General features: G+C 33.7%; 1 protein-coding gene across 3 annotated transcripts in view; it reads left to right on the top strand.

Moving 5' to 3' along the window:
- iqsec2b (IQ motif and Sec7 domain ArfGEF 2b) overlaps positions 1-19,274 on the top strand; it is a 166,390-nt gene that overhangs the window by 3,901 nt on the left and 143,215 nt on the right. The window lies entirely within an intron of this gene.

The following is a 19,274-nucleotide window of genomic DNA, read 5'->3' on the forward strand; positions in this document are numbered from 1 at the left end:
ACTGCATGAAATGCCATCAATCTACAGAGATATCTCCCAGTATTTCTCTGTGGCAATCGGGAGATCACAATATTACTATGGGATAATTACAGCACTACAACATACAAAAGAGAGAGAGATCAACTTAGAAAGTCATTTACCTGTTTAATAATGATTTGATCAGCTGTAATTCGAAATTATGCTGTTTTCTCTTATTATATGTCTCTGTCACCACCTTGTGGATGAACATCGGAACATGGTGTCTCTCAGAAATTGTTATTTAAAAATATCCTTATAAATAAACTGCATAGTTGCTATCTAAATAACTACATTCTCGACTAAAAAGAGAAATGTACATTATGTTGTCCAACAGCAGCAATATTTGTCAAACTGTAGAGTGTCCTATGCTTGTTGCTGTATGTGGGCGGACTAGTGCTGTTACTGGCAGAATAGAATATTGCAAGGCTATAAGCCAATCAAGAACCAGACAGAACTGTTGTATATATATATATATATATATATATATATATATATATATATATATATATATATATATATATATATATATATATATATATATATATATATATATATATATATATATATATATATATATATATATATATATATATATATATATATATATATATATATATATATATAAATATATATATATTATTATTATGATGATTATTACACTTTCCTTACTGTGCACTTTTACATTAGTACTAAATATACCAATATTCAATTGTAATAATAACAATAATAATAACAACAATTTTGTAATGACTTGGTTTGTGGAAAAGGTAGAAATGCTGAGAGCTACAGTTACTGCCAATCTTTTGAATATATATTTCAAAGAATCAGGAATAAACATTAAGATGCAGTTAATGCATATAACAGTGGTGCTTTTAATGTTCCTTACTGGTGTTTTTCAGTTGTTAAGACTATATTTTACTTTTGGATTGTCCTGTTTTTTTTTTTTGTTTTTTTTGAGTGAATCTCTGGAATTCAACTGAACCCTTTCCTTCATCATTCTTTTAATTGCCTGTTTTCCTCGGGATTTGCGCTTCCTTGTTTTTACATTTCTAAATAATCAAACACATGGAGTTTGTTGTTGTTGGGTGAAAGGTTAAGTATTCTGCAGATGTGTTTTTTCCCCCGCATCCTTGGGTGATCCAGGCGTCAACAAAAGCAGCATCTCCAGAGCGTCAGACCCAGCGTGAGTCTTCCTCTCTGCCTCATTGAGCTCAACACCGCTCCCCGGCTCATATAATTATGTTTGCTCGCTCATCGCCAGCAGCTGCACAACCCCTGTATTCTGTTCAAGTGTCTGGAGAGCTCTCAGATCGGTTCATCTTGTGCCTCGCTCTTCCTCGCTTGTCTGAAATGATGGACTAAAACAGTCCGCCACTCTCTTATCACAACGTTGAATGGTTGATTTTAAAAAAAGGCTAAATAAAACTACAATGAATCAGGCTGATTGGGGGACACGGGTTTGGTGTTTCTCAAAAATGTGCAATGTGAAGTTCAGAGCTCAGATTTGGACAAATTATTCTCATCCACTGCCGTTTCTAATTGGAAGCATTTCTAGTTGTAGATTATCTTTGAAAGTTTTCAGCTTATTTTATCTAAATGTAAAGTACACTTTATTGTATTTTTGCAGTAACTCACTGGCAGCACTGTTGCCATCAAGTTACCAAAACAGCCACTTTAAAGTAACTTACCTGTAAATGTGCTGTACAGTAGCAGGGCCCGAAGTTATTTTTCAGTAAAATAAGTTTATCGCCCTTTACCACATTTAAATTTGACAGTTTTTACAGTACTTTTACTGTAATTTATGTACATTTTACACTTGCAATGCAAAACCTTTATTTATAGTATTTAATAATGTATCGTTATTGTATGCATTTAAAGTTTTTTACAAAGGTTATTTTCATTCATCAATCTATTTTAAATATATTTTGTGATACAAGAGGTCAATTGATTTTTCATTAACCGTCTTTTTTGTCTTCAAAATACATTAGCAGTACTTGATTACTTTGATTAGAGTATAATACTGCAAATTCCCAATATGCAGTAAGTTACTGTAAAAGTTTTCAATTTAGTCACAATGCAGTGCCTACAGTATTACAGTAGTGAACTGTAAAGACTGTATTTGGTATTTTACTGGGCTTTTTTGCAGTAAGTAATTGTAAAATTTTGGTAATGTCTTACAGTGTAATAGAATTCAGACCCCCTAGTTTTTCGCGATTCCGCAATCGCTGAATCCAACGCAAAATAAACAAAAAGTCGAAAATTTTTGTGATCCTGAAAAATTCTTCATTTAAATGAAAATAATCACAAAAAAATTTAAATAATCTCATAAAACATCCAATTTCAAACCATATATAACCATAATAAAATTAGATTTATTTCAGTTTGCAATTAATTGCTTTACATGACTTATAGACGTTGCATACGCAGCGCACGTGATTTATTTGAGTGTCTCTCGAAAAAATCACCTGCCTCCTTACAATCATTACATTACATGGAGGTGGGGGATGTTTTGCAGCATGTGCAGTTATCAGATCCGAATGAAGCACCAGTATTTACATGTGAAGTCAATGCAAAGATTAGATTAGACATCCTGTGGCAGGAATTAGGCGTTTTGTGTGTTTGACGTGCTTCAGACTGCAAAAGAAACTTGGAGCAAACATCTAACAAATGGAGCAATGGAACAAACAGAAAAGCAAGCAGCCAACAATAATGGAGTTTGATGGAGATAAAATCTATCATTTTTAATCGCCAAAAAAAAGTCACAAAAAATTGTGGGGATTTATTGACTTTAATTATTAATATCACAAATTCCTAATATGCAGTAAGTTACTGAAAAAGTTTTTAATTTAGCCACAATGTAGTGCATATTACAGTAGTGAACTGTAAATATGGTATGTGATATTTTACTGTGCTTTTTAGCAGTAAATAACTGTAAATTTGCGGCAAAGTCTAACAGTGTAATACAATTTATTTAATATATCTAAATATTATGTACATTGATTGATCTTTGTTTGACAGAACAACTTTTTTTAAACATAAAAAATGACAGTAATTTCAATGCTCACTCAAACTTTTTTTTTTTAGTTAAACAGGAATCATAATACTGATGTTCATCACTGATGGTGTTGTGGATGGCTTCCAGTTTTGTGTTATTGTTCACATGTGGCCCACCCAGGGCTTTTTAAATTAACAGTTGTCATCGCCAAATGCAATATGTACATGTGTTACTTGACAGTTGGCTGGTAGCTGTTTTTAATCACCTCTAGTAATGCTTCAGAATGTGACCTGGTTTAGCATAATTTAAAAACTGTATTGTAATAATACAAATGTCTAATCTGATGCACAGCAATGATCTCTTCACTTGAGCCATTTATGTTTATAGTATTTAATATCTCTTGATTCTTAGTAAACATGAACTCCAACATTACTCTAGCAGTTAACATTACTCTAGCACTTAATTCTCAGAGAACAAACAGTTCTTTTGTACAATTAGCACTTCTTAACCAGAATTTGAGTTTCTATGCTTTTGTTTATGGTTAGAAACTATGTATAACAGTAGTGAATCTATATATATATATATATATATATATATATATATATATATATATATATAATCTATATATATATTTATTTTATTAACAAAGTTATATTCAGCATGAAGAAGCTCTGAATGTAACATTGAAAAGCCAGATTACAAATAGAAACTATAAAGAACAAACAGTTCTTATTCCAAAAAGAGAGCATTAGATTTTTTTAGTTAAGCATGTCTTTATTTATTTATTAATTCATCTAAATTGATGTTTAAATTGAAATTTTAATAGAATTGCTCAGAAAAGTTATTATAGAACAGTTTAGAGTCACAGTGAACAAACTTTAAACATTTTCACTTTCATTCAGATTCCACATTCACAAAACACAAGCTACGAGTGACATACTGCACAATTGTGCCGTAGTCAGTGTCCATGCATCCCATTAATGCCACCCTGGTGAAATTTTGTGGTGATTCTGAAGGAGTGGCACTGTGCCAGGTCTATGATGACTCGAGGTTTTGCTTTGAAAAGCGGCAAGAATTTGAACAGTGGACACTGGACAAGAAGCACAGCACCGTGTTTCACATGTTTAAAATGAAAAAATTTGTCCAATCTTTTCCAAACTCAACAAAATCATCAGCATACAATAATGTGCCTGTCAACAATAAATTTTTTCTGTTCCTAGCTTGTATCCCCATAGGCCTGCACTGTTGTGATCTAGTTTGAATACAGAGTCGATTCAGAATCGCGGGAGAAAGAATCGCAATCCATCAATGAATCTGTTCCCTCCACCCCTAATGACCGCATGGGTTTCCTCCAGTTTCCTCTACATGTGGGATAGGTTAATTAGAAAAACTCAATTGGCAGTAGTGTATTAACTCTGTGATAGTGTGTGTGGGTGTTTCCAACACAATCTCACAGCTATTCGTAACTTTTTTTCCAATTTAGTGGCTAATTTGCATGAATTTGTACAAACTCATTCATACAACTTAGTACAGTTTGCTCATCCCCCAATGATGGTTGGGTGCCATGCCTCCTCTTTAAAGTCTTCCATTTTCACATAGTAAGTAATGTGTATTTATATAGCGCACTTATTGTGTATGGCCATACACCCAAAGCGCTTCACAACTATTAGGGGGGTCTCTCCACACCAACACCAGTGTGCAGCATCCACTTGGATGATGTGACGGCAGCCACAGGACAACGGTGCCAGTGCACTCACCACACACCAGCTATTGGTGGAGTGGAGAGACAGTGATACAGTCAATTCAGTGGATGACTCTGAATGGTAAACTGACAAAACATAATATACAGTAGTTACGTTTCCTTGTGAGATCAGGCTGGTGTTTCCATCACTAGGGGTTGCATGGGTTAGTGGCTGGGTTCTGGGCAGGAAGGGCATCTGCCAGTGAAACATATCCCAGATTAATTAGTGGTTCATTCTGCTATGGCAACCTCTGATAAATGGGAACAAGACATGACCCAGCAACAGTAGGGACTGGAACTCAGAATATTTGGGCTCAGATGACTCAGAAATCTCAGATGATTTAAATGGCTCAGATGAGTCAGATAGGCTGAAGAGGACCCGCAGAAATTCAGGAGAAGGAGAGTTAGAACCAGTGGAGACCCAGTAGACAAAGAACATGTGTGGGAGGGTTGGGCAGAATCTGCAGCAACAGAGCCAATATTCAATGTCAACATGAGGCATTATGAGTCCAAGGGATAGTTCATCCTAAAATGAAAATTCTGCCATCATTTACTCACCTTTCACTTAAGTATTTCTGTCTGTTGAACACAAAAGAAGATATTTTGAAGAAAGCTGGAAACCTGTAACCACTGACTTCCATATGTGACCTGATCAAGCAAAATGAGTCACAGTAACCCAAATTTAAAAACTGAGATATTTTGGTATCAATGGAAAGAGGAGACCTTACGCTTTAAAATGTAATTCATACCTTAAAAGGTTTTGAAGATATGCCCAATCGAATTATAGTCCTCTTTCCTATGTTTTCAATTGAAAACCTAAGAAAATCACGAGAAAATGTTTTTATTTTGCCTGTTTTGTGCTAATATCCTTCAAAATCCATTGCATTTAAATGGATAAACTATTTATTTTACAGCTTAATTCAGATGCATTTGAGTTCAGATGGAAAAGCCTCAAAGTGCCATCTTTTCTCCTAATATTAGCATTTTTCTCAGGCTTGATTCTTGATTCAGTAATTTCCCTTTTATGGCAAATAACAGGTTATTTTCAGTGCTTTAAACATGAAATAACTGGACATACAGTAAATGTAAAAGGCTAAGAAAAATGCCCATTGTAGAAGAAAATTCCAGACGGCACTGGATCCAGATGTTTTTTGCATCAGTACAAATACAAAATGCTTTAAAACTATTAAGTCAACTTTAATAGTCATTTAAAGGATTATACTCATCTTTTACTCAATGATCTGGACTAAAAAACTAATTTTTAATGTCTGTTCTGTGAAATCAGCTATTGTAATAGTTTTTTCACATTTTCAGCCTGTATCTTAAAATAGAATGGTGCGACTTGACTCATTTCACCAGATCGACTCATATACAGTATATGTGTTTTTCTTAACTACAGAAGTTAGTGGTTACAGGTTTTCAGCATTCTTCAAAATATCTTCTTTTGTGTTTAACAGAAGAAACTCAAGCCACTTGAGGGTAAGTATACAGTAAGTACAGTAACTATCCCTTTAATGTCCAATCCAGCTGATGCTCTGCACACTAGGGTGTTGTCTCTCTGGGTCTGTGGGTATCATTGTCCACTGGTCTGATGGTAAGCGGTGATCTGTGTTCACCAGCAGCCATTCCACAAAACTGAAGACATTCTTCCCAGGAACATCTCTAAATGACTGCGCTTTGTGTTCGTTGTTAAGGCAGCTATTGTAGAATGTGCAGAGTGTGTCCTCCGGGTAGTTGGCGTAATAAGCAACTTCCAGGAATAGTCTAGTATGGTCTCTAAGAGATCGCTCCCTCTTCTCCAGCAGGAGGGGGTTAGTTGTTGTTATGCATATAACAAAGAAAAAAAAAGCTCATTTGCCCTTAGTTATTCTATCATGATCAAGATTGTACTGAAAGCTGACCAGGAGTATAAAAATAAGAGTGATTTTAATAGTAAAACAGGAAGAAAAATGAGAATCAATGCATATGCGAACATAAATAAGTATTTTCAGTATATCCATTCCTTAATACCAACTATTGATCTTATTCTTCACGTACAAGTGGGTGTGCAGCCATTAGAAACTTTCTGGCTTGAGACTTCTGCTCTCATTCACTTCCACTGATTTTTAGAGATTGATACCACTCGCTCTGCTGCTTGATGTTGCAAACTGATATTTTCGTATTGTGTTATTCTACTTTTTATGTATAGTCATGAACACACTTGTTTTTAGTCAAGTAGTTTTACCGTTTTCTGCCGTTTATTATTTCTAGTAATTTCTCCCACTGGCAACTGAAGCAAAAATTGTAAAACAACTTCTAAAAAAAGTTCAGTTTTGCCTAATAAGGTCAATAGTAAGATGACTTTTGTTTTGAGAATATATAAAATGTTACATACAGCGCTGGGGTCTTTTCTGTGAGCATCTCTGAGTGATTTCAGTGTTGTCAACAAAGAAAAGCATTTCAAGAGATGTTTAACAGTGGTTTCCTTTTTAAAGTAAAAGCCACCGAATGATTGAATGATGAAACTGTTTATAAAAAGGAAATGTGCAAATCAAATAACGGTAGAGGAATGATATTACTTGTGCATTATGAGGCAAAATTTAATAAAAAGCTATTGACTGGATGATGTCTATGCCAGTTTTTTTGTGTTACACTGTAAAAAATGCAGGGTTCAACACATTCAAAAAAAGACTTGCTGCTTGTCCAAACTACTTATTTAAAATTAATTTGTTTTTTGGGACAACTAAATTTGTTTTCGTGACAGAGCTTCTACAGTGCAACAGAATTACAGAGACAGTTTCATGTTAAAGGGTACTTTTTTTAACCCTTTTTCAAGAATCAAGATAAGTCTTTTGTGTATCCAGAATGTGTCTATAAAGTCTCAGCTAAAAATACCTATCTAATTATTTATTATAGCTTTCAGAAGTTTGTAATTTTCAGCTCTGAACACAATGTAGCTGTTTTTGTTGCCTGTGCATTTATTGCTATAGTTCTCCCCGCCCACTGTTCCCACGTGCCTGTCAGAGTGTGCCACAATCTCCGGCTGTTCAATTTAATTCAATTCACGTTTATTTGTAAAGCACTTTTAAAATGTAGATTGTGTCAAAGCAGCTTCACATAAAAGGTCATAATAAATTGGAACAGTGTAGTTCCGTGTAGGCTGTGTCAGATAAACAACACAGTGACAGACATGGAGGAAGCAGATCTTCCATAATGTTTGTGAAAAATACTAGAGTATAAGAACTTTTCCCAAAGATTATTTAATGTATTTGTTGTGGAGTTAATTCAAGCCTTTCTGCAATGATGAATCACACACAATGTCATCACAAATTTTACGCACACACAACACACTTATAGCGAACACACGTGTTTAAATCTGCACTGTTTTTGCGTGGCAATTGTGGCAGGATACACGTTAACATCCACTGCTGTATGGATATCCACTATGTTAATGTACAAAATAAACCTGATTTAACGTCCACAAACTGGGATTGAACCGTCTTCTTTTATAATTGTACTGACATGCAGCTGTGGTGATGAATTACAGCAATTTTACTGTTATTAACTTTTTTACAAACATGCACTTTTTAAAAATGTTTTAAACCTGTAAACTTGTCATTCTTGATCACATTAAAGATCTTTTAATCCCAGTTGCTTTGCGCATGTCCTGTCTTGTTGGTATGATTATATGTGTTACTACAGTGAAATGTTAATATGTGGCTGGTAATTCGAACAATTCAGTGGGTGGGGAAACCACAGTCCTATGTCACGTTGTGGTGGGCCTCAAAATGGGAGGGATTTGGATCCTATTTTAATGTCAGGAAATTTTTTAAAGAGTCTTATTGGGCCCTATCATACACCCAGTGCAAAAAGGTGCAAGATGTGTTTGCCCCAACGTGTTGCTATTTTTAGACCAGCGCAAGCTTAATATTCACATTTTCCGCTACGTTGTTTAAATAGCAAATCCATTTATCCATTTATTAAAAACAAGCATAGATTTGTCCACCTGTCAGGTTTTGGACCATATGGTGCATAGCGTGTGTGTTTAGATATAACTCATTTATTCGTTTGCTGGAAATTAAACACAATTTAGAAATAGTTTTGAAACAAATCTTTGCGCTTAACAAACTAAATTAATTATGTAGGCAAATGGATGTCTGTGCATACAACACCGTTTCCTTATCCATGAAAGAGAGAAAGTGAAAGTAAAGGCTCATTATTTATCCTTGCTGCAGATTATCTGTTTTCTCGCTAGTGAAGCGTTCAGTTTTTCCACTTACAAAGTCCACCTTGTAAATAGCAAATGCACCATGGCACGATGCAACTGACTCTTAAAGGGAATGGCCAACACAATATCATGGCAATTCGTAACTTTTTGATTTAGAGGCTAATTCGTTTGAATTCGTGCAATCTAGTTTGTACAATTAAGTACGATTTGCTCATCCCCCAATGACGGTTGGGTTTAGGGGTGAGGTTGAGTGCCCCGCCTCCTTTTTAAAATTGTACAATTTCGTACGACTGAACTCGTACGATTTCATACGAATTAGCCACTAAACTGGCAAAACGTAAAATACTTATGTTTTCTCGTGAGATCAGGCTGGAATGGCAGATGTAACGTGGGGTCAGAGACAGTATTAGAATCCATATGCAGAAGTTTTATTAAAGGGTTTAGGCAGAGACATCAGTGAGTAAACAAGCGGAAAGTCGGCAACACATAAGCAGTCCAATCCAGTCAACAAACACAGGGGCAAATCCAGACGATGTAGTGAGAGTGCAGGCAGAGGTTCAGTATAACAACAAACAGTCCAAAACAGAGCAAGAGGGCAAAGACAGATAACGTACTTGATCAAGGCAGGCAGGGTCATACACAGGCAGGCAGTCATGAAAGTCTCTTGGAAAACGCTTGGTAGTGCAGGTAGACTGGCAACTCCCTCTGCTGGCGTGGCATTACACTCTGATTGGTTTATTTTCAAAACACACCCATTACTCATTAAGAGAATAAGCACAACCCTAATAGAGTGTATTTTTCCATCCTTAAAATAGCGATTTTGAGTGGATTCGAATACGCCCTTAATGCGATTGCGCCTTGCGCTTTAGACTTTGCGCCTAGATCGTTAAAATAGAGCCCATAGTCTTTATATCACTCCAGTATGACTATGGACACACTATATCTACACACAGCCCTGTCCAAACAGCTTACAAAAGATGATTTTCATCATAGATGCCCTTTAAATCAACATAAATTTGTAAAAACAATTAGGTTAACTTAATCAATTTGTGTTGGGACAACATGAAGGAATTATGTGGAACCCAGCATTTTTACTGCACATAAATCATTTATGTTGTCCCAACACAAATCAATAAGGTTAACTTAAATTTGAGCGGATTGAACATAAAACAATTAAGTTGTCCCCAAAAATCTCAAGAATTATATTGTTCCAGCTCATTTTAAATAAGTAGTTCGAACAAGCAGCAAAATATATTTTTTGAGTGTAGTTACCAGCCGTAAACATATTTATTATTAAATATGTATTACAGTTATAAAAAAGAGAGAAGGATTTGTTAGCAGAATTAATTTGGTTTCTGTTACAGGCAAATGGCTTTAACTGAATCTTTCTCTCTTTCTCTCTCTCTCTGCAACCTCCTCCTCTTTTCCTCCCTCCCATGAGGTTGTTAGTCATTAGTAAGGAACACATATTAGTTATTTATGTGGGTGCAGGAGTGTGCCGATTGGCTGGGCAGTTTGTTCCTGTACAGCTGAGATCATAGCGGAGGCAGCAAATGAAAACGCTTCCATTTCTGTCTTGATTTCTTGGAGATCCTCTAATTAGCTCCTTCACTGTGCTTTTAATTATACTTGTGCGCCGCCATTTAGCACAATGACCTCAGATTTATGACCCCATGAGCACTTTTAAACCTGTTATAGCAGCTTTGCTCACTAAAGCTTTCCATGATATGGGATGTAACTGCACAGTATTATATTTTTACAAGATTTTTATTTCCATTCTGTTTTTTATATATATAAATTAAGTATTGTTATATATATATATATATATATATATATATATATATATATATATATATATAACAATATTATATAATATTATATATTATAATATTGGGTAGACTATCTATTGTAAAAGCAGATGCAGATAATTGTGTATTATCCATATAGATTTCAGCAGGTTGCCATTAGATAACATAAATCGATTGGATTGGGTGCTTTTTTATTTTCTAATCTGATCTAGAAGGCTCTCGGACACATGCGCTGTGCAATGTTGACATGCATTAGTCCATTTTGATACATTGTGCTATGCAATGTCGACATACATTAGTCCATTTTGATACATAATATATATATACAAAATATGTGAGACTTTCAAAATTAAAAGTAATAATTCTATTTTCAGACACTATTGCCTGCTTAAAAATCTAAAAATTGCAAATCTATGTTGAACCGAATCTTTTTTTAATCTTAACACTAAGGACTCTATTTTAACGGTCTAGACGCAAAGTCTAAAGCACATGGCGCAAAAGCATTAAGGGCATATTCGAATCCAGGTTTGCTATTTTAAGGACGGAAAAATATGGTTTGCGCAATTCACTAATAATATTGTAATATAATAATAGTAATATTAAAATGTTCATAAGATTCAATTACAATACATGTTGTAATTATGTTCCGTCTTTCAGTAGATACATTACATGAGAGACTTTGTTTACCAAATAAGTGGATCTAATTGGATTTGCATTGTAAACATTAAATAAAAGTTAAAAAGGTATTGTTTTATTATTTCATCTTAAGTTTTTTGTTATGATACTCTTAAAATCATTCAGAATCAAATCAGATTATTTTACAAAATTCTCAGCAGAAATAGCAAAAAATGTCCGCAGATTCTGTCTGGCCCTAGTGTTTTGAGTATAACATGCATTAAACCAATCAGAGTCTCATCTCCCAATCCCTTCAAGAGTCACTTGCGTTGCGCCATCTGTAGAGCGAGAATAATGAGCCTCCTCCATTCTGCCTCTTTACTTTCTCTTTACTTTACTTTTACTCTTTACTTTACTCCTTTAATTTTGTGGATATATTTAATTTCGTTTGTTAAGTGCAAAGATTTGTTTCAAAACTCTTACTTAATTCACTTCTAATTTCCAGCAAGTGAATAAATGAACATCAATAATAAAGTGTTCTCAAAAAAGTTGCTTTATCCAAACGCACGTCCTATTCTTATGCCCAATATGGTGATGCATGTTTCCAAAACCCCACAGGTGGACCAATCTAAACTTTTTTTTTTTTTTTATTAAAACAAATATAAATATGAATATAATAAATAATACTACTAATAATACCATTATACGAATGCATATTGTCATTAATAAACTGAAAAATGCTCTCCAAGATGAGGCATGAACGTAGTGTTTTTTTATATTTATGCAGTAAATAATAATTTGTAATATTTTAATAGTTTTTTTTACATAATGTAAAGATATTTGTGTATTGCAGTACACCCTGTGTTTATTAAGCAATGTGTAAGCGTTTGGACCTGCACAGATGGATAACTAATGCGCTCCGTGCTGGACTTTAGACCAGCTTTTAGCAACGCACCAACAATGCGCCTTAACACACCTACTTTCTAGACCGGAACACCCATGAGTCCACAAAGTGGTGGACAACGTGGTGCAAAACGTGAAAATTACTGTTGCACTGGCCTGAAAATAGCAACAAATTGCTCCAAATATGCTTGCGCCTTATTGTGCTGGGTGTATTATATAGGGCCCTAAAGTTTGAATTAGAATTTACAGTGCTCAGCATAAATAAGGACATTCTCTTTTGAAAATGGATATTTTTATAAATTTCTTAGTGAATATAGGCAATATATTTTGGAACATTTTTTTTATTAAACAGTCCATTCTATTAAAATAGTGTGTGGTCACCTAACATTTTTAACAATAGATGCATTTTAATAGGTACAATAGAACATTTGTATTTCTTATGTTTCTCTTGATTTATCATGTTTATTCACATTTTATGTAATACATTTGCCGATAATAATAATTTTGGTTTGCTAATTTTTGGACTGTGATCTTAAGTTATTTTTTTTAGATTATTTACAGTTTGGGCTTTGGTACTGACTAATCTTTATTATGGTAAAGCATCCTACAGAAAATTTGAATTTAAAAGAGAGATCTGTGAAGGGTGCACTCATTTATGCTGAGCACTGTATGTAAAACCAAACACTTATAATATCTAAATCACATTACAATGTTTAGAGTACATTTAAATAGATCAGCAACTGGATTCAGTTCATTAAGATTGATGCAAATTGGTGCATGTAAACATAGCCACTGCCAATTTCTGGTTTGATTTTTTCATTGAATATTAACATTTTAATTCAGCTTTAGTTAAATGATTAAACATTTAAACGTTTTAAACTGACTGATTCTTTCATCAGCATATACAAAAAAAGAAAATCATATATTAGAAATGATAATAAACAAATGCATATGAGGATACAAAACCATAAAATGAAATCCACTTTATTTTGAGTATTTTTTCGGCGTCCTAGACAAGATAACTGTTTGTGACAAACAGACTGACATTTAAGTAATTTATTCAGAGAGCCATCCGTTCCAGTGTGCTGTTAACCCCTGCGACTTGTTTTTTACAGGCTTGATGGCCTCAATTTTCATTCACTTCCTTTTACTAAAAGAAAATCTGCTTCTTGTTCGGCATAAGAAGGTCATACAGATTTGAAGGGTGAGCAAATGATGACTGAACGGACATTTTTAGGTGAACTGTCCCTTTGCATTCATCCTTAACTCAAGTCCAGTCTATTAAGTTATTTTTACCAGCACTTTTCCTCCATTAAGGAGCCTTTATTTTCTTCTCTGCAGCACAAAGCATGCTATTCTTGACATCATTCTGCTTTCTGAATCTTGTCTCGTCCTCTTTTCACACTCATCTCTCGCAATCCCAGCCTCCTCTTTTCACAGCTCCAGGTCAGAGGTCATTCCTTATTCATATCCTATCTCCACTTTTTACCCTCCAACTCTCTGTCTCTCTTTCTTCCTGTGCCTCGTTCTCTCCATTTACTTTTTTTAACCTCTCTCTCCTAATGTTTTTAGGTGTTCCTCTCTTTCTCTTTTTTTTTTCATATGTTCCGCCCTCTCTGTGGCCAACAGATGGAGAATCAGTGTGTGTGTTCCAGTGTTTGTGTTCAGAGTCGAACACGCTGAGAGAAGGTCTTTCTCTCTCACACTGATCTCTCCTTCCTCCTACCTCTCCTCCATTTTAGCTCGCTCTGTCTTACTGTAAATGCCATATGTGATCCGTCTTTCCATTTTTATCTCGCTCTATACTGTACTGTATGTGTGTGGAATATATGGCATTAGGTCAGGGTTATCCAGCGGGTGTTAATTACTGACCCATGTTGTGCTTGTAGATTGTTTGCGATGGCACGGACTGTGTGCCAGCAGTCTGAACTCTGCTATTTCTGCCCTTTGGAAAACAGTTTTAGACAACATGGAAATAGATTTGACCCTGTTTACTTCATGAAGGTCTGGGGTTTTATTGTACTGTAGATGTTTCATCATCTTTGTTTTCGTAATTATTCTATTTCTCAGGCCCTGTAATGCCATTTCTGCTGACATTATCGTGGCAAGTGTAACATTAGTGGTATTGTTAGGGATTTGTCACAATATCATTGCAGCTTTAAAGGTGCAGTATGTCATTTTTGCAGCTAGAGGGCGTGTATTCACAACAAACAAAATAATTACACTGTTCTAGTGGTTTTTGGATATTTTAAGCAAACAAATGCTTTCATATGAATTTAAAGCATTCTTCAGATTAAGATGGATTATCACTTGACTTTTCAGGTATAGCATTATTATTAGACTGGTTGATGTATCTCAGTGTACTGTAATACGAAAATATTTCAATACTTTACTTTGAAGACGAGATGAGCTCTTTAGATGTAAAATGTTTTCTTAAAGTTCCTGTCATAATATTTAAAATGAATATTTAAATATATTTTTTATTTTTTTATTATTATTTTTTTAATTCATGCAAGAACGATACATACAAAACAATGCCAGAGGTGTGCAAAAAATAAAAAGTATAAAAAAAATTATGTAGAGATACAAAAACTCAACTAAAACAAAATAAAATAACAGAAAAAGATTTTTAAAATATTACAAATAAGTAATGCTAGGCCTTGCTAACTCATAATAACTTAAAAGTGTCAAACAAATACACGGTTTTAACAGCTTTTTGTTTGTACTGTCCTTAATGGTATTTATATAAATATTTAGTTCTTTAAGTATCACTAAAAACAGAGGTTTCTGATTGCTAAATTTACATAGATGGTTATGAAACTTGGTAAGAATAATCAGAAGATTAATAACATAAGCTTCATTTTCCAACTTCTTATCATAGTTCAAATAACCAAAAATAACATATTCATACAGTAAAAGAAAATTTGACAGCACTTTATCATTTATAAATTTAGATACCTCCCCCATAACCATTTTGTATACGGACTATGGCAGAAAATATGAGGTACTGTTTCTGGGAATAATGAGCACAATGAACAATTGACATCCACATCTTCAATAAATCTGGTTAAAAATGCTTAACAGGGTAAAATTTGTATAGTATCTTAAATAAGATTTCTTTGATTTTATTTGTAATTAGATATTTATTAGGTAATACCCAAACTTTTCTCCAATCAATATTTTGAGTAAACTTAGACCAATGGAAAATAACATATGGTTTACTAACCAGTTCTTTTTGGAATATAGACGTATGTTCTTATTGTTATTCTTTTTGCTAAATGAAAAACTAATTTTGCCACAAAAAGTAGCAGGGTGAAGAAAAGATGCATTCTTAGAGTATGAAAGACCTCTACATAAAGAAACAATACTAGAAGAGAAAGCTCCAATTGCAGAGGCATATTTCTTTGGGTTACAGGAAAATCAAAGTATGAAAGAAATTCCCCATATGTCATCAAGTATCCTTCATTGTTCAACAGCTGTCCTACCAAAAGAATTCCTTTATCAAACCATGTTTTCATGAATATACTCTTGTGCTTATATAGAATATTGCAATTATTCCAGACATAATATTGATGCGGGCTGAAATTGTGCTTGTAAATTAACTTTCATCCCAAAAGTGCTTGCCTATGGAAAGCTGACAGTTTAGTGGACAGTTTCTCAATTTTATAATCACACATTAACAAAAATGGGAAACCACCAAGCTGGTCAAAAATTGTACTAGAAACTGTTCCACATTGAAGATGGGTTTTCAGATAATACTTCAACCAGTTAATCTTGAAAGTTTTATTTAAAATAGAAAAATCTAAATAATCAATATAAAAAACTATATATATATATATATATATATATATATATATATATATATATATATATATATATATATATATATATATATATATATATATATATATATAGTTTTTATTTGTATATTTGTTATTCATATATTTTTGTAGTACATAAATAAATATATTTTTTTAAGTAACATTTAACAGAACAAGGAAATTTTCAGTTTTCTTTAAGTTTGGCTGGAATAAAAACTGTTTTTACACTTAAAAAAGCATGGTTTTCAAACCCGAAATTATTCATGCACCTGGGGTTAACTAAAATAGTTAACTAATTGACTTAGTTAAGCCTTTAAATTGTACTTTAAGCTAAATACTAGTATCCTGCAAAATATCTAGTAAAATATCATGTCAGTAACATGGGAGGTACATCCGGGTACAAAAAAGTTGAGGGTCCAAACACAGCTTTGTCAGGCAGGTCAAATGTTCAAACAGGATCAAATGCTATCATGAGGGTAATCCAAAAACATCAGGAAGCATCCGTCGTGCAGGAAGCAAACAGGATAAACAAGAAACAAGACAAAATGTGACATTGTGCACCGAGCCTTCGAAGCATGTATAAAAAATTATACATCTTGCAGTGAAGCAGTGTTGAGTTTGAGCTTGATTCGTTTTGTCATAATCATGTGATCAGTGACGTCCGAAGTTTCATTTTTGCCTATACCCACGTGACTGCTTAAAATTTTGATTCAAAGGTTTAAACACCCTTGTGGGTTAGTAAAGTTTATAGCGAGAGAATTATAGCGTCAATTTCATACATTTCTACTAATTCAAAACACTGAACCAGTCCCACGGACGAGTAATTCAACTAAAATACAATAGCAATTTATAGTAAAAAGCTTTTGGAAAAAGAAGGTCATGCATACTGTTGTATAGTGTGTAATGGAGGCCAGCTGGCCAGTGTAGCCCAAAAGCCCCACTCCAATAGCCTCCTCAGAGCATTCATCTCCCATGCAGGAATCACCTGCTCTGAACGAGTGGGTGGGTCTAGGACCAGTTGGAATACGATAAATGTAAATACTTTTGAATACCTTGGATTTTACTACAGCCAGCTGTGGTGTAATGTTACATACATTATATGTAAAAACTAAAGCAATTGAGTAATTGTTTATAATACTATTGTATTATTACATGAATGAGTTGGTCAGTTGTGAACGTTAGACATTTTTGCAACACAGTGCTTTCCCACACTTTAACCAGCAGAGGTCCTCATCGAGCTCTGACTTGGAAAGCTTCAAGTAACGAACATTTTCCTGATACAACTGAGTCAAGCGGTTCACTGGTTCAGAAAGCTTCATTTCACCATCACTATCAAAAGGCATGGAAAGACTAGACCAGGTAACGCTTTAAAATGTTACAGGTAAACAAGACCCAGCAATGTGAGTGAGGATGAAAGCAGCAGTCAATGTAATCAGTCTATAATGAGCTTCCAGTCGTGTATGTGCAATCAAAAAACTGGAACTGGTGTGTGAAGTGCATGATGGGAGTTGCGGTTCATATCAGTGGCAGATTTCAATTTATTTTGTCTTTGACATGATGACATTGTCACGGTCACAAGCAATCTAGCACTTGCAGATCGCTGCTGACAGTGACAATGTCATCATGGCAAAGACAAAATAAATTTGTTATTAGAATTTTATTTAATTACTATGTTTAAAAAATATGTTGTTATCTTAAGTTAAACAGCCCTTGGGAAAATATTGGAAAATGAATTACAATTTTAGAAGAAGGTCAATATTTAGCCTTCAACTGTAGTTATTACAGGGTTGAGAATAAGTTTGTGTTGTGTGTATACATTTTGTTGCTATTACTATAAGACATGTAACTTGTAATTACATCACCTAAAATAATGAATTCATACATATTTAGGTGCTAAACCATTTCTTATTTTGCTTGTGTGTGAAAAGAACTCATTATGTGCAGAGTTGGATCTGTCATTGCAAAGCCAGAAATTGCATACATAATAGCAATTATTCCTTAATCACTGACTCAGCTTGGAAAGGTCAGTGGATAACAAGGCCAGGGTAACATTTAAAAACATGTGAACTTATGTGAAGTGCATTGTTACAACATTGCTACTATTCCAAACAGAATGTCTGATGTTATACCGATCAATCTCTTGCACTATATGAAAAAATACTAGCAGTTCATCAACATCGTAATTTAGCATTATTAATTTAACTTCTTTAAACATTGCATCACATGATTACACAATAAATTGATCCTGTAATGTGAAATGGGCACGTTCACGTAATTATGTCTGTCGCTGTGCTTAAGGTGTATAAATAGCTGATTATCTCACATCTACTGCCAGTTCTTAATGCCAGCTTCCTATTCAGTCCAACCTCTCAATACCTGCTTATTATTTAGCAACAAACCACCTTGATTAACGGTTTGCAGGGCTCATGGGTAATCATGACAGAGCATGTTTACTAAGGGTCACACTTTATTTAAAGGTGTCCTTAAAGGGATAGCTCCCCCAAAAATGAAAATATCCTCACCATATATATTCCCACTCAAGTGGTTGTAAACTTTTATGAATTTCTTTAGGTGAATTTAGGTATTTTCAAGAATTGACATTCATAGTAAGGACAATAAAATGCTGGCTGTCTTTTTCCAACATTATTAATAATAATAATAATAATAATAATAATAATAATAATAATAATAATAATAATAATAATAATAATAATAATAATAATAATAATAATGCATTTTATTTGTATAGCACTTTTCCTACATAACATGCAACTCAAAGTTCTTCACAAGCATAAACAAATATTAAAAACAACATCAGTGTCAGGTATAATATAAAAACAGATAAGCAAAATCAGAAAACAAAAAAAAGTATAAGCAAATAGAACAAAATAATAAACAAATATACTAAATGCATTTATGTAAACGTTTATATACACATAAAATATTGCCTTTTGTTTTTAACAAAAGTACGAAATTAAAAAAAGGTTTATGGTACTTTTAATTGTTGATGTTACATTTAAAGGGGTAGTTCAACCAAAAATTCAACTTTACTTACCATTTACTAAAGCAATATGATTTTGTTTCTTCAGTAGAACACAAAAAAAATGAAAAAATGATGGTAACCTATTGATTACCATAGTAATAACAACTTATAACTACTGTTTCA

This window comes from Danio aesculapii, chromosome 8 (assembly GCF_903798145.1).
Source record: "Danio aesculapii chromosome 8, fDanAes4.1, whole genome shotgun sequence".
Taxonomy (NCBI): domain Eukaryota; kingdom Metazoa; phylum Chordata; class Actinopteri; order Cypriniformes; family Danionidae; genus Danio; species Danio aesculapii.